At 43.3% G+C, this 22,307-nt stretch overlaps 1 protein-coding gene across 7 annotated transcripts in view; it reads right to left on the bottom strand.

The window, feature by feature from the left end:
- The window catches only part of MTUS1 (microtubule associated scaffold protein 1), a 150,806-nt gene that overhangs the window by 112,308 nt on the left and 16,191 nt on the right, over positions 1–22,307 (bottom strand). For 4 of the 7 annotated variants that reach the window (XM_023517781.1, XM_023517780.1, XM_023517777.1 and 1 more), the window contains exon 3: positions 2,470–2,525. The exons of 2 other annotated variants lie outside the window; for them this stretch is intronic. The gene's annotated coding sequence lies outside the window, so the exon portion shown is untranslated. The remainder of the gene's footprint in view (positions 1–2,469; positions 2,526–22,307) is intronic. One more of the 7 variants, XM_023517778.1, reaches the window with a different exon arrangement.

The following is a 22,307-nucleotide window of genomic DNA, read 5'->3' as shown; positions in this document are numbered from 1 at the left end:
TATGCAGATCACAGCTCTGGGCATGTTAGCCTAGGGAAGTTCAGGGGTAAATACGTAGGGCTCTGTCAAGTACAAACTAGGCAGACAGGCCATGCAACCAGAGAGACTCACACAGCCTCCCAAGAGTGAAGGGAAACAGTCAGAGGCTCCAAACTGGGGTTGGGGGAGACGGACAGGGAGCAGCCTGCCAGCTCAGGAGTTTGGATTCCATTCTGTGAGCAGTGAGCGTCTACAACAGATGCTAACACTTTGGCCTCACCCCAGTACGGAAGGTGTCCCAGTGAGGAGACACTGCCAGCAGGAGATTGTTGGGACAGATCTGAACTAACTCAGTGGCTGTGAGCGAAGCAGGAGATTTTTGGGACAGATGTGAACTAACTCAGTGGCTGTGAGCGGCGCAGGAGAGAAGGAGAAGCCAGACAGCTCACCACCATGTCATCCAGGCCTGGCAGCAGAGACAGTGACACTCAGTAAGTGCCCAGTCAACGTCTGTTGAACTAAACATGGTTTAAAAAGACTGTTTCTCTTACATTAATATTTAAAGAAGGTTGCTGCATCAGATAGTATAACAGAGCTGCATAAATAATGTATCACACGCTAGGTAGACACAAAAAAGATTTAAGCTTTTAGTATCAACTGGGGGAGTTTTGTAACCTTCTTTTTTTTTCTTTAAATAAAGAAATATATGAGTTTAGAGAATTAATTCTGGATGCAATAGGGGCTCAAAAGGTTCTGTCATGTTTCTCATTCCGAACGACAAATAAAAGAGAGGTTCAAAAAACAAATAAAAGATCTGGGTTAAAATGAATAATTTATTAGGCATAGAGACAGATACTGTTAGAATTTAGAATTATCCAAGGTAAAGTGCTTTCTTTCTAAAACACAGACTTTTTTTTTTTTTAGAGACAGAGTCTCACTCTGTCGCATATACATTTTACAAACTTAAGAATTTTTTAAGAGAGAGAAAATCCTATTCAACAAAGAAAGATATCAGAGAACTATGTCTATGCCATGATAAAAAAAATAAAAGAAGAAAAACCTACTTCAACAAAAATATATCACCCCCTTTCCTTACCTACCCTTAAAACCACATAATGAGGCTTATATTTAAAGTATCTTTAAAGAGCCTACATGTCACTAATTAGAATATTTTATAAGAATAATCAAATATTACCAACGGTCTTATAAGCATATAGAAACTGCCCCCATCCCCCAAATAAAAGCCACTGGGCGGCGCCTGTGGCTCAAAGGAGTAGGGTACCGGCTCCATATGCTGGAGGTGGCAGATTCAAACCCAGCCCTGGCCAAAAACTGCCAAAAAAAAAAAAAATAATAATAATAAATAAAAGCCATTACTAGACCACCAGCAGAGAACAAAGGACTGTTAGACACAGCATTCCAAACTCATCTAAAGCTGATAAACACACACAAGAAAAATGAAAGAAACATCTAAAGGTATCATTTTTACATTAATAAAGGTTCAACCAACTATTGTGTTTAAACACAATGACTAAAGTTTCCTTTTTAGCCTATGCTTATAATTTAAATCAGCACGGGTATCAGATACTGACTTAGTCTGTTAATACTACAGTCTGGTCAGTCAGTCTTAGATAATCAGAGGAGGCAATTAAAAGCCTTTGGGGGGGAGGCAGTTAGTGGGAGTAGTGAGGCCCCTGCTGATTATAAAGGACACCGCCACAACTAAAGACAACTAGCTAAAGCCTGCTGCAAGTAGAATGATTCAAAGCCAATTATCTGACCTACTGAGGGTCAGTAATGCTGATTCCTGCAGTCATCCCAGAAATATGCCTTCATTCCAAAAGTTTCTGGCTCAAGGACTTCCTAAAATCGCCAATCCAGCATGTGGAAGACCCCACACATTCACAAACTCTTAAAACTGCATTCCTGGAAGCTTAGTCAGTAATCTCACAAAGTGAAAGGGCTTAACATTTTCCTTCTACAAATAGCCATACTTCAAGGCCTCCAATATTCCTTAAACATATCACAAAAGGCAGTATAAATAATAGAGCTGTCTTCCCCCACGGCTCATCTCTTACTGCTAAGATAGGAGGAAAGTCAAATTGCAAAATTTAAAACGCTGGGAGAATGTTAAATTATAAACACTGAAGGAGTTTCAGCTTTCCATTCCTCCCTCCCTTACCCTTGGTAGAGACAGAATACACTATAACCAAAATTACAATGCAAAGTTGGCAAATAATCAAGGTTCTAGCCACTCTGGATGACATAGTATATTTAAGTGCGCAGTACATAACAATTTTCTACCACACTCCATGTAATTGTCAATGTATCTATCTTAAAGTATGAGAAATCAATATAGTATGATCAATATTACAAAATGTCAGAAGATTTTAAAAGCAGTTTATTTTTTAAAAATCACTTTTAAAACTTAACATTAGTGTTTTTTGCTTAATTTCAATGGCCCAAATCAACTAGAACAAGCTAACTTACCTACATTCCTCGGAATAGCAAGCTTGACCCAGAGTAGATTCGCTCGCCCAAGACTGCTAAGAAAGGAGGCAAGAGATGTCTCATTCATGTTATCTGCAGCCCCCGTAAAAATGCTTTCAGTTGCACCTAAGAGACTGTTTTTCATACAGCAATGCAGAAACTTCAACCAGCCTAAAAGGAATCCAAACACCAGACCATATAATGACTCCTCCCTGGAGACCACAGTTATTCAAAGACCAGCTCAGCCTTGCAGCGGTAATGGAGCTGAGTGTAATGACTTATTTTCCCCCCAAACTAAAAAATTTTCCTTGGACTCTTTGCCAGCAAAACAGCACAGACTTTTCTGAGGCTGTGTAGGCAGAACTCTTGTATCCAGATGTTTCTTGGTTATACTGTACCTCACTTAGAGTAAAACTCAAAACAAAAAAAGCCAGACCATCTCTGACAACAGGAGGGACTTTCGCTTGTCAGATTAAATAGCATTCACGGCAGCTGAGTGATTGCTTCTCAATTAAGAAACCAGAATATTTCAGGGACTTGAATAATAAAAAAGGAAAAATAATCCAGGCACGGTGGCTCACACCTGTAATCCTATCACTCTGGGGGGTGGAGGCAGGTGGACTGCTTGAGTTCACAAGTTCAAAACCAGCCTGAGCCAGAGTGAGACCCCCTCTAAAAACAGCCAGGTATTGTGGTGGGCGCCTATAATCCCAGCTACTTGGGAGGCTGAGGCAAGAGAATTGCTTGAGCTCAAGAGTTTGAGGTTGCCGTGATCTGTGATGCCACAGCGCTCTACAGAGGGTGACAAAGTGAGACTCTGTCTTTAAAAAAAAAAAAAGGAAAAACATTCTAAAGGAAAGACATTAAAGATGCCTCTATATCACCACTGGATTTAAGATACGATCTTCACTCATTTGTCTATAATTTTAATTATCATTTCCTATACCAATAAAATTGTGGAGGTTTCATATGCTCTAAACTTAGGAAGTTCTCAGTACTAAAAAATTCTCAAACAAAGTAATGCATGTAAGGGAAAGTTTATGTATGTACTATACCATTAGCAATGGTTCACCATCTCAGGTCAGTGATGGTGGTGGAGGGGGCAGGGCACAGGGTTCTTTCATATTATAAATTTGCTTTACGCAGTTCTAGTACTTAAACATCTATACTTTTAAAATTTTATTTAAATATAAAAATGGTAAAAATATATTTATGCTCCAGGGGAATAAAACATTCTTTATAGGTTGCACATTCGGATCCACATTTTTTTTCATAGAAACGGAAATGAAAAGATCTGGAAATGTTTTACTCAGACCCTTGGGCCACTGGTTTTGCTTTTTGCAATGTGAATGACAAGCGTCACTAAAGTTGTTACTTTCCAAAACAGTGTATGTAATCCCTAAATAAATGCCTTTCAAATTTCAACAGCAGATTGTCTGATTCAGACACCTAAAATACACACCAAGAAGTCTTGCAAGCAGACAGTCTACCCATGGGAGGAAAAACCCGCAATACATAGGCTTCTCTTTTTTTTTTTTTTTTTTTTAAAGACAGAGTCTTACTTTGTCACAATCCATAGAGTGCTGTGGCATCACAGCTCACAGCAACCTCCAACTCCTGGGCTTAGGCGATTCTCTGGCCTCAGCCACCCAAGTAGCTGGGGCTCCCAAGTAGCTGCGACAACACCCGGTTATTTTTTGTTGCAGTTTGGCTAGGGCAGGGCTCGAACCTGCCACCCTCAGTATATGGGGCCGGCACCCTACTCAATGAGCCACAGGCACCACCCTAGATGGGCTTCTATTGAAATAAAATACTACTTTTACTAACAAAAATAATTTTACTGTTTTCCTATAAACAGGGCCCATTTATAAAAGAGAGATTGACTACCACTGATGAATCATCTTTCAGGGTTTAGAGTTCACTTAATCTAAGCTGCTTATTCCATATGTGAGAAAACTGAGGTCTAGAGAAAATAAATTATGATTTTTAGCAGTGCCTCCATTACATAACACTAGGACTCACCCTTTCACCATATTCAATGAAACAGAAACCCCAGGGCTACTGTTCACATTAAAGATGGTGGCTCCTAGGACTGTATAGTGTAGCAGTCCTGATGACTTTCAAGTTCATGCAATTATTTACAGGCAGAACCAGAATTAGAATTATCTCCCACTTCTTCTTTGGCTAACCATCATCTTGCCTCATAAAAGCAAGAAAGCAAGCAAAATTTGGCCAGATCTGATGGCTCACAGCTGTAAGCCAAACACTTTGGGAGGCTGAGGATGGGAGGATTACTGGAGGCCAGAATTTGAGACCAGCCTGAGAAATATAGCAATACAGATCCCATCTCTACAAAAAATAGAAAAGTTGGCTGGGTACCCATAGCTCAGTGGTTAGGGCACCGGCCACATGCTCTGGGGCTAGCAAGTTAGAACCTGGCCTGGGTCTACTTAGCAAACATTGACAACTGCAACAAAAAATAGCCACGCACTGGGGCAGACACCAGTAGTCCCAGCTACTGGGGAGGCTAAGGCAAGGGAATTGCTTGAGCCCAAGAGTTTGAGGTTGCTGTGAGCTATAACACCACAGCACTCTACCCAGGGTGACAGAATAAGATTCTGTCTCAAAAAATAAACATAAAAAAATAAAAAAAATTAGTCAGGTAAGGTGGCGTGCACTAGCTACTCGGGAGACTGAAGCAATAGGATCCCTTGAGCCCTAGAGTTTGGGGGGCAGTGAGCTGTGATGATGCCATGGCACTCCAGCCCAAGGGAAAGCAGGAGACCCTTCTCCTTTGAGGGGAAGCAAAATTTAAGGGTGCTTTAGGGATAAAACCCTAATTTTTATCTTCTTTAACTCTGTGCATTTAATCTCCTTAGGTAAAATGGCACCAATGCCAGACTAATCCTGCATAAAGTACATTACAGATATTAAAAGGAATGCCTAAAAAAACTAGAGACCAGAGTCTTGGACCAAAAAAACTAAAAAAATTACAGGATGTCCTACACCAATGTAATGTATTCAATAGTTTGGTCCCAAACCCACATGTGTAAACAAGAGTAAATATGTTACTCGTATTACCCAAACTTGAATCCTTCATTGTTTGCAAGATCCCAGACTATATCTCAGAGGATTTAAATTATTCATAATTATGACTGTCATATCACATCTGCTAAAACCTAATGATCTGGTCCTGCTTCCCATTACAGGAGACCAGCTTCATTTGTATTGATGTCATAGCAAGGAAGCACTCTTGGCTACAATCGCTGATGCCAATTAAGATAAGAAACCAGGACATTCAGTGCTCTACTCGGTTGCAAAGCAGATTAAATTTTCCTGCAAAGAGAAAGTGGGCCAAAAATTAGACACAATATGCTCGACTTTTTTATAACCCAGCATCACTCAATGATCAAGACGACTTGGGCACTAAGTAAAAACATTTCAGGTCATTATTCTGTAAATACCCAGAGTATTTCTTCTAATTTCTGAAACTACACAACTACCTATGATTCAACACAAAGAACCACATGAGATAAAAGATAGGGAGGAAAAGAAAATGGACAGAAGGTGCCTTTGAAAAAGTACTGGTATGGGAATTAGTTGAAGATTATGTAATAAAGGCTCGGTGCTAGGGCGTCAGCCACGTACACCGGAGCTGAAGGGTTCGAATCCAGCCCTGGCCTACCAAACAGCAATGACAACTACAACCAAAAAATAAAATAGCTGGGCATTGTGGCAGGTGCCTGTAGTTCCAGCTACTTGGGAGCCTGAGGCAAGAGAATTGCTTAAGCCCAAGAGTCTGAGGTTGCTGTGAGCTGTGAGGCCACAGCACTCTACCAAGGATGACAGCTTGAGACTGTGTCTCCCCCCCCCAAAAAAATTATGTAATAAAGCTAAGTAATTCAGATTAGAGAATCAAAGGAGATTAACTCCATAAAGATACATTCAGAAGAACTATCTACTGTAAACTAAATTATCTTGCTAGTTCCCTAACTCTGTGCAATAGACATCCATGCACAATTTTCCCCACTTTTTGCCTAGTTGGTTTAAAAAGCTAACTGAGCAGCTAGTATTTCTCTTTACTCCTGGCATGCCAGTGAGGGACCAAAAGAGAAAAGGTGTACAGTAAAATACAAAGACCAAGAATCAGAGTCCAAGAAAAAAAGAAAAGGTAACATAGTAAACATCACTAGAAAGGGACATCTTTGAACCAAATTTTAAAATGTTTTGCAACGCCTTCGATCACCATAGCCAAGTGCACAGGTGGGGAAAGTCTTCAAGAGCCATGATAGTCGTGCAGTCTTCAGAGATGGCCTAGAGAGATGCTCTAGGGTACTTCAGCCAAGTCAGAAAGCCCAGTGTCTGCATGGGTGGCACCTTCAAACATAAAGATAAACTTAGGGTACTATCTCCCTTTGATGTATGTCTTAGTCTGCTTTCTGTTGCTACAATGGAAATAACACAGAATGGGTCATTTACAAACAGAAGTTGATGTTGCTCACGGCTCTGCAGGCTGGGAAGCTGAAGAGCATGACGCTGGCATCTGGTGAAGGCCTTCTGGCTGCATCCTAGCATGGTGCTGGCCATCATGTATGAGGGGGCAAAAGTGTGCCCCAGCTCAGGTCTCTCTTCTCGTTTTATAAATCACCAGTCCCAGACGGAGGGGTGGGGGGCAGGCACCCTGATGACCTTATCTAATCTTCATTACCTCCTGAAGTCCTGACCTCCAGTCAACACATGAATTTGGGGATTACGTTTCCCGACACAAGAAATTTGGGGGACACATTCAAACCACAGCAACATAGAATCAAAACCCAGCAGGGTGGCTCAGCGCCTGTGGCTCAAGTGGCTAAGGCGCCAGCCACATACACCTAAGGTGGTGGGTTCGAATTAGCCTGGGCCCGCCAAACAACAATGACAGCTGCAACCAAAAAGTAGCCAGGCGTTGTGGCAGGCGCCTGTAGTCCCAGCTACGTGGGAGGCAGAGGCAGGAGACTCACTTGAGCCCAGGAGTTGGAGGTTGCTGTGAGCTGTGATGCTACAGCACTCTATTCAGCATTTTTTGAGGCTTTGTCTCCAAAAAAAAAAAAAACAACCCAGAAGGAACTTCTGAGGAAGAACTTTCTGACATCTCCCTTAGTCACTCCTGCCCATGTCAAGCAGCCTGGACACACATCATCTACACACACACACACACACACACAGGGGATCAACAGCTAGCTTTTTTCTTTTAATTTTTTTTGTTGTTGTTGTTTTTGAACACCCCCCCACCCCAAAGGCTGGCATCTCTGAAGCTGAAACTGGGACCGAAACACACGACATCAACCCAGCCGGGCGGCTAACTGCTCATTCTCAAGTCCCTGCCCCGCTGCAGCCCTCACACACATATCCCCTCCTTCAGCTCCATCACCTCATTACAGGAGCTCTAACTGCAGGCTGGTAAAGGCAGCTCGCAGGCACACATACATATAAGCTTCTAAAGTTCATTTGGAAATTTATTTTAACTCAAAACTCTTTTTCCTAGGGAAATGCTACGAACAGTGCTTAGGCTCCCAGGCTGGCCCCCCCAACCAAAACTCATCTAACCCACAATGTAGCTGCTACTAGTTCAGCAAATACCTGCCTGGCCCTTAACATCTGGAATACCAGTTAGGGCATTATGTCAATAAAAGGGGGGAGGCATTCAAAGCCAGAAAAGAGAATCAAAAGAAGTCACCTTTCTGCGTGACTCTGGGTCACCTCAGTCTCAGAAGTCAGGAAAGGGGGAAAGAAAATGACAGGAAGTTCCTTCCTTTCTAAAAGGTAAAGAAAGGGAAAGGGAAGACCACCAGGCATCAGGGCGAATCTCGTGGAAATGTGGTCCACGTCATGGGTCTTTGGGGGAAATGCAGATCAAAACCACATTGAGGGGCGGCACCTGTGGCTCAAAGGAGTAGAGCACCAGCCCGTATGCCGGAGGTGGTGGGTTCAAACCCAGCCCTGGCCAAAAACTGCAACCCTCCCCTCCAAAAAAAACCAAAAACAGAACAATAAAAAAAAGCAATGAGATACCACTTTATACCCGTTAGGATGGCTATCATTAAAATGCTGGTGAGGGCCAGGCACGGTGGCTCATGGCTGTAATCCTAGCACTCTGGGAGGCTGGGGTGGGGGTGGGACAGCTTGAGCTCCTGAGTTCAGACCAGCCTGAGCAAAAGCTCTACTAAAAAATAGAAAGGGCAGCACCTGTGGCTCAAAGGAGTAGGGCACCGGCCCCATATACTGGAGGTGGCAGGTTCAGGTCCAGCCCCAGCCAAAAACTGCAAAAAAAAAAAAAAAAAATATGCTGTTGAGGATGTGGAGAGACAGGAACCCTCCTGCACTGCCTGTGGAACTGTAACATGGTACAGTTGCCGGGGGAAACGACATTCTGCTTCCTCGAAAACCTAGATGTAGAATTACCATACGGTCTAGTGCTCTGCTCCTATACCCAGAACAGAAAACAGGGACTCCAATATTTTTACGTCCATGGTCACAGCAGCACTATTCTCAATATCTAAAAAGTGGAAGCAGCCGAGTATCCACTGACCAATGAGGGGGTCAATGTGCCCAAGACACACAAGGGAATACTATTTAGCCTTGAGTAAGGAAGGAAATTCTGACACGCACTACACTGTAAGGATGGATGAGCCTTAAAAACCATTATGGTTGGAATGAAATAAGCCAGTTGGAAAAAGACAAGTATTATGGGATTCTACTTGTATAAGGTACCTACAGTAGTCAAGTTCATAGAGACAGAAAGTAGATTGGAGGTTACCAGAGGCTGGTGGGAAGGGAAATAGGAACTACGGTTTAATGGATAGTTTCTGTTTGGGATTATGAAAAGAAGTTTTGGAAGTAGATAGTGGTGATGGTCAGGTAACATCATGAATGTACTTAATGCCACTGAATTTTACTCTTAAAAATGGGTCAAAAAATGGCTTGGTGCCCGTAGCTCAGTAAGCAGGCGCTAGCCACATACACCAAGACAAGTGGGTTCGAGCCTGGCCCAGGCCTGCTAAACAACAATGACAACTGCAACAAAAAAATAGCCAAGCGTTGGGAAGCCTCCTGTACTCCCAGGTACTTGGGAGGCTGAGGCAAGAGAATAGCTTAAGTCCACAAGTTTGAGGTTGTTGTGAGCTGTGACACCATGGCACTCTACCCAGGGCAACATAGTGAGACTCTGTCTCAAAAACAGAAAATGGGTTAAAAAAGTAAATTTGTTAGATGTATTGTACACCATCCAAAAAAGCAAAAAAACCAAACAAAAGGCAACACCATGGACCCAGAAGAGCCAGAGGTAATGGCATCATGATATCTCAACTGTCCAAGCTACAGATTAGGAGAAAAATGCCACGGCCCCCACTATCTCAGAGCTCTGGGCCCCCTCGTGACTATTTGAGTCATCAGGATGTCACATTCCATCCTTACTGATCATCAAGGCCCTACACACTGCCAGGGCACAAGCTTCTCTGAGTGACACAGTCACACAGAAAGAATCCATTTGTACATACGAAAAATGCCCTAAGTTTGCAAGTTCATTGTTAAAATATTCACTGCAATTCTTGTTCTATCAACTTAAAAAGTCATAAAACAGACAAATGATTTCAGAGAGGAGCAAAATGATCATAGTAACCAGAGCAAGTTTGCTGGCAAAGATTTTTCAGATGTGGATGTTTAGAATTCAGAAGTGGCTAGCACAAACGTCTCGACCTGTGCCCACCAGACACCAGGGCAAGTAAAGCTCAGGTGGAGATGCCACATAAAGCAGCCTGGCCAGCCTCAGTGACTCCAGTTGGGACCTAAAACTCAAAATGACCCCAAGACCCACAATCCAATATGGTAGGTCATGAGTCACATGACTTAGGAACAGGCTTCTGGGCTGGGTGGACATTTCAGAGTTAAATCAAGGTGCTTAGGTTCCCACTGGGCCCCCCAAACAGTCAGCAGTAGAATGGATATTATTTCCAGACAAAGGGTGATACAACTACCTTTCCATGGAACATTCCCATTCAAGGACCACTTACTAAGGTATTTCCTTTCCAAGGTTAAACAAACCTTAACCAGAAGGTTTGAGAATAAGAGCTGTCTTACAAACTTGCTAATATTAACAGTCAACCATCTGGGTATGAGGATTGAAAATATTAGGAAAAATGGGCAGCGCCTGTGGCTCAGTGTAGGGCGCCGGCCCCATATACTGAGGGTCGCAGGTTCAAACCCAACCCTGGCCAAACTGCAACAAAAAAACAGCCAGGCCTTGTGGCAGGCGCCTGTAGTCCCAGCTACTCGGGAGGCTGAGGCAAGAGAATTACCTAAGCCCAGGAGTTGGAGGTTGCTGTGAGCAGTGTGATGCCACAGCACTGAGACTCTGTCTCTATTAAAAAAAGAAAGAAAGAAAGAAAGAAAATATTAGGAAAAATGAATAAAAAACAGAAGTAAAAAATACAGCATAACAACTATGTACACAGTATTTACGTTGTGTCAGGTATTTTAAGTTATGCAAATACGATATCTTTGTTTTAGAATTTTGTGTTTTGTTTTTTTATTTCAGGTTAATGTGAGGGTACAATGAATGCTAGGTTATAATGAATGCTACATCATTTTATATGTATTCATAGGCTAGATTTGAATATTCACAGGCTGGGAGGGTAGGGATCCTAGAGCCAATCCCCTATAGCTACCAAGGGATGACTGACTGCATAGAAGTTTCCAGCACGAAGATTACATATAAAGTGAACATTCAAAACACGTTGACTATAAATTAGACGTTCTTAGCCGTATATTAAATATCACTCATAAGTTATAAATCAAAATTAAGAAGTGGTCAACAATTTTTGATATCTAAAATACAAATAGAAACAAACAGATATATATCCCCTGGCCCTCTCCTCTTTTAAGACCTAATTGTAACTGCCCTTCTGGAAAGCAATTTCAATAGGTGTAACAGTGGATTTTGTTATTCTACTTCAAGAGGAAAACTTTGAATTAGGGTTCCCTTCACACCAACCCTCTTTCTCTGAGAACCACCCCTTCTACTCACTGAGCTGGGCTCCACTACTCAAACTAGTAAATTAGCCCTGAAGTAGATGCCCACCTCAAATGGGGGCAGAGTTTCCCACCCCTGGCACTGGGATGCGAAGCAGCTGGTCAAGCACAGTATGTTCCTAGAACTCCCTGGAACTAAAGGGCATAAACCCAGGCCCTGAGCACCCGCCACCTCCCTCCACACCCCCAGAGACAGAGAAAGCACAGCTCTATAAAGAGAAGAATAGGACCAATGTACTAAGAGAAACAGAAATGAAAAACAATGATGGGATGGTTACTAACCCACTCGGTTCCTGACCCCCTCCCAGACACCGAGTCCCCAGAAATAATCCACACCCTGATAATACACACCCAGGTTTTGTTCCCATTTGCTCGAACTGATTCCTACATCTTACTTTTGATTAAGAGTCTTAAGTAAACTGCTGCCAAAATTTATCAAAGGAAACACCTTAGAGGACTTCCAGCATATTTTCTACAACTGGGAAGACTTGGAAACAATCTCCAGGGCAGAAACCAGGAACTAATTAGAAAATTACAGTTCGGTAACTCAGTGAAATACAGCCATTTATCAACGATGCAGCTTATAAAACCAGGAAAAATCTTTGTGTGGTTTCTGATTTAACCCGTGTAGAATATATGGAAAAAGAACCCAGGAAAAGGAAAACAGCAGATGCGAACTGGGGGTATGAGGCTATGAGTTATTCATAGTTGTTTTAATTTCTTATAGATGTTATTAATTAAAACTAGGAAAAAAATCTAATTGCAAAAACACAAGAAATAACTCAAATGTTGGGCGGCTCCTATGGCTCAAAGGATTAGGGCGTCGGCCTCATATGCGAAGGTGGCAGGTTCAAACCCAGCCCCAGCCAAAAACTGCAAAAGAAAAACTCACATGTCCATGACTAATAAATAAAAAAAAAAAAACTGTGTTGGGCGGTGCCTGTAGCTCAAAGGAATAGGGCACTGGCCCCATAAACGAGAGCTGGTAGGTTCAAACCCGACCAAAAACGGCAAAAAATTTTAAAAAATAAAAAAATTGTGGCACAACCATAATGAAAATACTACTCAGGAATAAAAAGGTAAATCATGGATCCAACGCAGATGTGTCTCCAATATATACGCTGTGCCAAAAGATGCCGCAAATGGCTGGGCGCTCATAGCTCAGTGGTTAGGACACCAGCCACACGCACCAGGTCTAGTGGGTTCGAGCCTGGCCCAGGCCTGCTAAACAAACAAACGAACAAAATAGCTGGGCATTGTGGCGGGCAATAGACTCCCAACTACATGGAAAGCTGAGGCAAGAGAATCGCTTGAGCCCAGGAGTTTGAGGTTGCTGTGAGATATAAGGCCAAAGTAAGACTGTCTCCAAAAAAAAAAAAAAAAAAAAAAGCCACACGCAAACAGCTACACACACTGTGTAACTCCACTTATAAACAACAGAAAGGCAAAACTAAGGGGCAGGATCATTGTCTGCTGGGGAACGGGGGAAGAAGACTCAGAGGGGCCAAAGAAAACTCTGAAATGATAGAAATTTCTATTGGTTGATTGGTGGTTAAACAACTATGTGTTTTTCAAAACTGATTCAACTGTACACTCCAAAAGGGCACAGTTTGCAATATGTAGATTATACCCCCAATAAACCAGACTCACAAATAAAGATGACATTGACTTGGAAACCAGACCAAAGCTCCTTCAGCACCTCTAAGATGTGTTTTCTAATCCTGGGTGATGTTCATTCAGCAAGTATATTGAGTGCCCTTTTTTTTTTTGAGACAGAGCCTCAAGCTGTCACCCTGGGTAGAGTGCCATGGCATCACAGCTCACAGCAAACTCCAGCTCCTGGGCTCAAGCAATTCTCCTGCCTCTGCCTCCCAAGTAGCTGGGATTACAGGCATCCACCACAACGCTCAGCTATTTTTTGGTTGCAGCCGTCATTGTTGTTTGGCTTGGCTGGATTTGAACCCGGCAGCTCAAGTGTATGTGGCTGGTGTCTTTGCCGCTTCAGCCACAGGCACCGAGCCTTGAGTGCCATTCTTATGCCAAATGCTCTAGGAGTTGGTACAGAGGGAACAAATCGAACAATAAACACAACCACACACAAGGGTAGTCAAAGCAGAGAAGCCTTGGATGCTCTGTTTGCCATCACGGGAGGGGGTATCGGGGAAGGGGCCTCTCTGAACAACTCTCACCAACTTGAGGACAAAGAAGCAGGTGAGGGGGCAGTGGAAAAATTCTAAATGCATCATATCTGTGACCAATAGCACTTATATTTTAATATTTTGATATCATGTAAGACAGAGCCCTAACACAAAGATCTTAAAAGCACAGGGCAGTGCCTGTGGCTCAAAGAAGTAGGGTGCCGGCCCCATATACCAGAGGTGGTAGGTTCAAACCCAGCCCCAGCCAGAAACTGCAAAAAAAAAAAAAAAAGAAAAGATCTTAAAAACAGCACTACAGGCAGTGACCTGGAGATGTAAAGAAGTGCTTGGAATGTTGGGGACCTGCAAGGTATATTATTGTTTCTACACCCATTGTCAAGACTTTAAAAAATGATCAGCAGAATGTATGTATGTCTCTGAAATGAAGTTGCCTAATTTCATGTTATGATTTTTTTTTTTTTGGAAAGATTTGTTATATTTGTTTTTACTTTTGGCTGAATTTATGGTGCCTTATTTGTCATAGTTTCCTGAAGCCTATCCAAGTTTCTAAATGATAATTACACACACGCACACCCCCTTTTGTACCAAACAGTGAACAAAGCATTCCCCTTTGGTGAACGAAACTCTTCATTCACACTACGGGGCTCAGCTGGAGGACAGCTCCTTCCCTTGATTCAGAGGCACTGCTCTATCTTGGTTTTCCTTCGAGAAACTCAAAGACTTTTCTTTGCCATATGCTTCTTCTCTGATCACATGCCTGCCAAGTGCTGGGGGCAAGGCTGGGCCCAGGCCCCACCCCTGCTCGTCCCTACACCCTCACCTTATTTTACTTTTTTTTTTTTTTTTTGAGACTTTGTGTATCGTGTTCGGTAGAATGGCATAGCATCACAGCTCACAGCAACCTTAAACTCCTGGGCTTAAGCATTTCTCTTGCCTCAGCCTCCCAAGTCGCTGGGACTACAGGCACCCGCCACAATGTCTGTCGTTGTTTAGCTGGCCTGGGCTGGGTTTGAACCTGCCACCCTCGGTGCTTGTGGCTAGTGCCGTAACCACTATACTACAGGTGCCAAGCTGCTCACCTAAATGCATTCTGTCTGATAATAATTTCCACAATCTCATCCCTAGCCCTGGTCTTTCTCCAAAGCTCCAGATTTGCAGATTTGAATACTCAACTGTCAGTGTGACATCTCCATCTGCATATTTAACAAGCATCTCAAACTTCAAGCCTGAAAGGGAACTCTGGGTTCCAGACACCTGCCAACTTCCTCCTTATCCCAATGCTCCTTGCTTTCGGTAAGAAACCCCATTAACACACCCACTGATCAGGGCAAACACCTAGACATCAGGCAGGAGTGTCCTCCAACAGCAACGCCAAGGGGTGCTATCTTCAAACACATTTGAAATGCAACCGCGTCTCACCTTCACCATCATCCCCCAGCCCAGCCTCCCCACCATCTCTCTTCTGGACTGGCTAAATCATGAACCCCTGACCTCCTTACAATACAGTCTCCACACAGAAACCAGAATGACCCTTTTGAATTGTAATTGAATTTGTATCCATGCCACCCTCAATCCAAGACTTCTAGTGGGTTCTCCTCACACTCAATACAAAAAAGGGGAGCACCCAGTGATCTAGAACAATAATTTAGCAACAGACTGACCTTTGTGCTAAAAGTATTAAGAAACATCTTGGAGGCTCGGCACCTGTGGCTCAAGCGGCTAAGGCGCCAGCCACATACACCTAAGGTGGCAGGTTCGAATCCCCAGCCCAGGCCTGCCAAACAACAATGATGGCTGCAACCAAAAAATGGCCAGGCGTTGCGGCGGGCGCCTGTGGTCCCAGCTACTTGGGAGGCTGAGGCAGGAGACTCACTTGAGCCCAGGAGTTAGAGGTTGCCGTGAGCGTGATGCCATGGCACTCTACCCAGGGGGACAGCTTGAGGCTCTGTCTCAAAAAAAAAAAAAAAAGAAAAAGAAAAGAAACATCTTGGAAAGCAAGGGAACCCTTGCTGCCACACCTCAAATCAGATGACATTGCTTATACTTAATAGTCCATCCTGAGATGCTGGGAAGAGTCCTTGCAAACCAATGCCCATTCATCCCTAAATCACTATCTGTTCCCAGCTACAGTCACCTCCCTCCTCTCATCTAACCAGACAATTTCCCTGAAAGCTTCCAGGGAAAAGGGCCCTCTTGCCCTTTGGCCATTGATTGTTTCATTTCATAATTTCTAAAGTGAACTGGTTCTATCTGGAAGAGAACACAGAAGCCTCCAAAAGAAATACTAAGTTTCAAATATCTTATACTCAACCAGAAAACAGCCCTCTGTTAAGATTATTTTATGTCTCAATTTCCCATTGAAGAAGTTTCTGCTAGCCCATATGACTTCAGCATAAAATCTGGAAATCATATCCAAAGAGTTGTTAGTAAGAATGTTAAAGAATCTGCCCATAAACTTCCATTTAAAAAATGTACAGGTCTTGGGAGGAGGATGGGTGAAGGGAAGGTAATTGGTGGGACCACACCTATGGTGCATTTTACAAGGGTACATGTTAAATCTACTAAGTGTAGAATATAAATGTCTTAACACAGTAACTAAGAAAATGTGGTAAAGGCTATGTTAACCAGTTTGAAGGAAGTATTTCAAATTGTATATAAAACCAGCACATTATACCCCATAACTGCATTCATGTACACAGCTATCATTTAATAAAAAAAAATGTATAGGTCTTTGTTGAAACGCCCTGTTGTCTGCAAGTTTTCAAACAAGTTTCACTTTGTGTTCAGAGGCAGTACAGGAAACAAGACACATCACTGTTTCGATCTCTCAGGCTAACAGTGATTACCATGACATACAAAAGAGTTCTCTGCAAATCTGAATCAACTAGAAATAACATCCCAGTACACTCAGCTTCCCAACAAGAACAATCTCAATATTCACTTTTACTGTTCCTGAAAAATTTTTAAATAATGCAGTCATTAAAACTGTTACCTCCTCCTACATAAGCCAAGAAGAAAATGCTTACTCTCCACCTGTCTGTCTGTAGGCAGAGCACCCTTCCCACTCCACTGCCTTCTTCCTCCTACACGATCCTCTTCTGGCAACGGGAAGGAAGGCTACGGTGGCTCTGTGCCATTCAGGCCCTCTCCGTAAGCTATGACTATTTTTAGGCCAGTGGCCCCTCTCTGATTCCTAACTTGGCCCTAGATAATCACGAGGCAGTCTTTAGAGAGAAACACTTCCAAAGCCAGGTCCCAATGGAATTAGCAACACTCCTCTGCTCACCCAGCAAGACTCTCCTCTCCTAAGGGCTACAGAGAAAATGCCCTCTAACGACAGCCAGGGTAGGGGAAAGCCACCTCTCTGATTTGTAAGCCGGATGAAATCACAGACACTGTGCCTTGCACAGCTGGCCAGACGTAAGGCTACGCTCCCATTTCAAAAGCGCCAGGCATAGAGTCTGTGACTTCATCAGGTTAACAAAATCAAAGCCAAATTCTCATACATGGACTTGAACCCATGTGCCAGAAAATTTAAAAAGATTCATTGAGATGTTTTCCCTTACAGGTCATTTCCATCAGCAACACTGAGATTTCAGAGTTGTGTGACAGTTTGGAAAGAGGTATTGATAAAAGATATTCAAAGAAAATTTTAGTCATCCTTTAAAAAAAGAACAGCATACCAAGACGATGTCATAAGTTAAATACCCCTTGTGCCATGTATAAATATAATCATTTCTAATTGGAACAGGCACTAAACACTAAATACATCTGATGCTAAAACTATACACTATCTCCTGCTACACCTCTATAAAAGACAACTATAGTAACATGAATTTCAAGAACTGAAAGTTCAAGATAAATGTTTGGTTGATTTTTCCATCACACTATTAAAATGAAGTGAGGTTTGGTGCCCATAGCTCAGCAGCTCAGGCTCTAGTCACATATAGCGGAGCTGGCGGGTTTGAATCCAGCCCGGGCCTGCCAAACAACAATGACTACTATAACCAAACATAGCCAGGCGTGGTGGTGGGCACCTGTAGTCCTAGTTACCTGGAAGGCTGAAGCAAGAGAATCACTTAAGCCCAAGAGTTTGAGGTTGCTGTGAGCTGTGATGCCACAGCACTCTACCAGAGTGACATAGTGAGACTGTCTCAAAAAAAGGGAAAAAAAAGTGACAAAGCTGTTCATTATATACGCTGTCGTGCTATGAATTTGGAAATGAATTTGTGAATTTGGGCTTTATTTAGCTTTATATTGCTAAGACCAACTCCTTTAACTCACAGCCTTTAGCTCCTTGAAAACAGTCCTTGAGTCTGGCTCCAAGCACTTGACAACCCAACTGTGACAACCATTAAAATCATTGGTTTGTGAAGGTCAGTCCAGACAGAAACCTCGTACACCCTCAGCAATAAATTCAACAGACACAACTCAGTAATATGCTGACTCTATCCTTAAAGACAACCTGAACGGTCCAGGAAACTCCAAAGTGACCGAGGCCAGGACCACAGCTCCCATTCTCACACACCTGTGGGCCCTGCTGGTCTAACAGGGAAGTTCAGATTTTAAAAGCAGAGATGAACACAGTGGAGATTTTTCAGTGAAGGGTGGGAGCGAGATGCTCCCCTCCTTGCTCACCCAACTGGTACTTATGAAATTCAAGCGCCTCTAAATGTTTTAAAGTGAATAATTCTCGTGTCCACACATGCCTTTCTCCAAATGTCAAATCTGTTATACACTATTTAAATCAGAAGTAAAATAGCATCTCTCTCTTTTGGCTACAAGCTTCCTAATTTAGCTGTTAAAGGCAAGATGGCAGTGTGGTTTCACTTAGTCCACATTTATGGTTGAGAATAATACTATTCCCTGCTGTTATCTAAATGTAAGAAGACGTTTTAATCTAAATTTTATCCATTGCCTTACAAGTTTTCCCTTCGTATTAGAAAGTATAAGAATGAAATAATCAGGTGACACCTGTGGCTCAGGAAGTAGGGCACGAGCCCCATATACCAAGGGTGGTGGGTTCAAACTTGGCCCCAGCCAAATTGTAACAAAAAAATAGCTGGGTGTTGTGGCAGGTGCCTGGATTCCTAGCTACTGGGGAGGCTGAGGCAAGAGGATAGCCTAAGCTCAGGAGTTGGAGGCTGCTGTGAGCTGTGTGATGCCACAGCACTCTACTGAGGGCAAGAAAGTGAGACTGTCTCTATAAAAAAATAAAATAATAATAAAAGAAAAGAAAAGAATGAAACATCTCTTATGCAATGTTTACTGTTTTCACAGCCTCCAATGAAGCTACAAGGGGTGGGCGGGACCTATGGCAGACCACACAGAACAGTCCCAGATAAGCTCAGTGGCCAGAAGTGACAGAGCTGAAGGGGACAGGGAGGGTTCCACCACTGCAGATACAGAGGGACGGTGCCGTGCAGCTTCCTGAAGGCAATGAAGCATAAGCTGAGAATAAGCAACAGGCAGGGGGGCCTTCTCAGCCTTTCAGACGGGATGGAATAGTAAAATCACCTCTCCAAAACTCATATGCAAGCCTGGAGGCACCAGCTTTTGTCATCAAAGGTGCTTTCAGAGAAAACAACTTACTGTTGCCAACACATTAGATAAGAGACATTTAACACAAAAATGAAGAGTGTATCATAAGCACAGAATAAAGTCCATTCCTTTAGATTATATAAATTTAGCCTAATGAAAACCTTAGTATATTGCATTTCTTTTTTCTTTTTTTTGCTTGTGTCTTATTGTAACAGAGTCTCACTATGTCACCCATGGTAGTGTGCTATGGCATCACAGCTCACTGCAACCTCAAGTTCTTGGGCTTAAGCGATTCTCTTGCCTCAGCCTCCCAAGTAGCTGGGACTACAGGTGCCCGCCACAACGCCCGGCTATTTTTTTGGTTGTAGTTGTCATTGTTGTTTAGCTGGCCCCGGGGTTGGGATTGAACCTGCCTGCCTCAGTGTCTGTGACTGGTGCCATAACCACCATGCTACGGGCACCAAGCCTGCATCTTTTTTCCGTTTTCACTGTATCCTGGTAAACATTTTGTCACCAAGCATCCCTGGTTCCTAGATGCACGCTTGGAACCTCTGACCTTGGTGAGAAAGGCAGGCTGGGATCTGGAGGGCAGTTTCCCACCTCACCCCCAGAAAGACCAAAGCAGGAGACTGGAAGAGAAAGCAATGCACAAAGGGAAGGGCAGAGAGGACCAACGGATCCGAAGAGGACCAGGACACTGCACGGGAGGGTCAAGTGTAGGCTGACTCTTCCATGGAACAACATTCACCAGCACACACAGGCACAGGGCCTGCAGGCCGCACAAAGACAGAGCATCATGAGACTGGCTGCAACAAGCTGCTTCAGCAGAGCCCAGAGAGCTCTGGGAGCAGCCCCTGGACCCCCCAGCCCTCACCCAGGCGGGTATGCTACAAAGCTCCTTGAGGACCCAGGAATCTCAGAAGTGGATATCCTGGGGAGGGAGGAAAACTGCCTTTCCCAGGAGAGAAGAACCTTAGATAGGAAGTGAGCTGACCAAATTTAACTCCTGAAGTGAATTATTTACCTATTTTACATGACAGAAACCCAGTTATCTTGAGGTTGCTATATCTATACATTCTCTTCAGGTAAGGGGAAATGGGGAGGCCTGAGATAGGTGTGTCTTAAAGAAATAAAGTTCCCTTTGGGGCCATAACGTGTTAAGTGTTAAACCTGCTTCTGTAGTTGACAGAATGGCCCGGGCTGAAAGAAATGGGCCCATTCCAGCAACATTACGAGTTGGGGCTCTCTGTTAAATACTAAGAGTTAGTGCACTAAGAGTTGGGGCACTAAGAGTTGGGGCACTAAGAGTTGGGGTACTAAGAGTTGGGGTACTAAGAGTTAGGGTACTAAGAGTTAGGGCACTAAGAGTTGGGATACTATGTTTACTGGCCAGTATTTCAACACTGTGGGAATAACAAACCCTCAGGAACTCAGAGGAATGCACAAGGTAATTCAGTTCAGGCCCAGCTCATATCGCCACAACTTTTGGGATCACTTAGGAATTCTCACCCACCTTGAACCAAATACTGTTTCAGATCTTAGCTGTATGTTTCCAAAAGAAAATAAAAATAGTCTTAAATAAGAGTCTTTCCTGATACAGTTGACAAGCATTATGGAGTGCGGCTAACCTCATAGCTGAAAAAATGATCTGAAGGCTCCAAATGTCAGGACTTGGGAGAGAAAGTGCTGTGTAAACAGTGTTCAGCATATCTAGGGGCTGACGAGGAGAGACCTGTCTCCTCTGACACAGACACGCTGTCAATTCCACTTCTCTGCCCACAGTCAGGGGACTGTGTGAGGCCAGGACTGGGGAGCAGGCTGCTGCCTCCTCCAGGGACAGAGATAGTGACATCAGTGCACAGCTCTTCAAAGTCCACAAAGTGTTCTCACAGTCCTTCTTCCGGATGACAGAGTCCCCTGGGATGGACGGGTCATGTGACAGTCACCTTCCCCCAGGCCCTCTCCCTTTAGAGAGGCTAAATCTGATGTTTCTAGTTTAGTCCTCTGTCCAAGAAACAGAGTTAATAAATAGCAGCAACGCACACAAAATTCAGTTCAGATGTGTAATCCTGATCTCTTTCCATCCTCTTTCCCACAATAATCCAACGTGTGGTCACTCTGCACAGCTACAGCCCCTAGAGCCGCCTGGATATGGAGGGCATACAGTACTCACAGAGCCCCCAAATTCACTCAGGAACTGGGTTACCTTGGGCAAGCCAAGAACAATCTTGGCCTCAATTTCCTCATTTCCAAGAACTGATAGCACAATAACAATCCATTTCATAAAGTTATTTTAGAGTTAAATAAAATTTTTGGAAACTTTCTAACTCATGCACAATTGTTAGTTGCTACTGTTACAATGTCAACAACCTCATATGACAAGCTTCATTACTGTCTTCACTTTACTGATGATCAAAGCTCAATAACTAGTTCACCCAGCCAAGGAACCTTCCAGGATGATGGGCACACTCTCTACCTGGTGTACGGGCTGGTTATACAGATGTATACTTGTCAAAACACATTAACTATATACTTAAGTGCATTGCATTTTGTGAAGCTTAATTTTATCTCAATGAAAAAGTCTTCTGCAAAGATCACATGTGGTGAACAGCGGAGTATATCCTGGAACACAGCCATTAATTATTACTGGAACCTGAAGATGTTTTCCTAGTTCTTGTTCTGTAATCTGCTCTCAGCTAATCCCTCCTACCCAATCGAAACCCCCAAATGTTGGTTACATCTACTGTCATTTAGTCTCATCTTACAAACACCTTAGTCCATTTTGTGTTGTTATAACAGATAGCCTGAAGTTGGGTAATTAAAACAAGTTTTATTTGGCTCATGACTCTGGTGGCTCCTAAGTCCAAGACTGGGCAGCTGCATCTGGTAAAGGCCTCATGCTGCTTCCACTCATGGCAGAAAGTGGAAGGGGAGGGGGCACAGAGATCACATGGAGGAGGAGGAAAAAAGAGAGAAACTACGGAAGCCAGACTCCGTAACAACCTTCTCTCACAGAAACACACACATTTCCACAGGAACAAGAATTCACTCATGCCTGAGAAGAGCATTAAT

Source organism: Otolemur garnettii, unplaced genomic scaffold (assembly GCF_000181295.1).
Source record: "Otolemur garnettii isolate 467f Iridium unplaced genomic scaffold, OtoGar3 scaffold00121, whole genome shotgun sequence".
Lineage (NCBI taxonomy): Eukaryota > Metazoa > Chordata > Mammalia > Primates > Galagidae > Otolemur > Otolemur garnettii.
The sequence above is the reverse complement of the archived record's forward strand: the minus strand, read 5'-3'. Positions and strand labels throughout refer to the sequence as shown.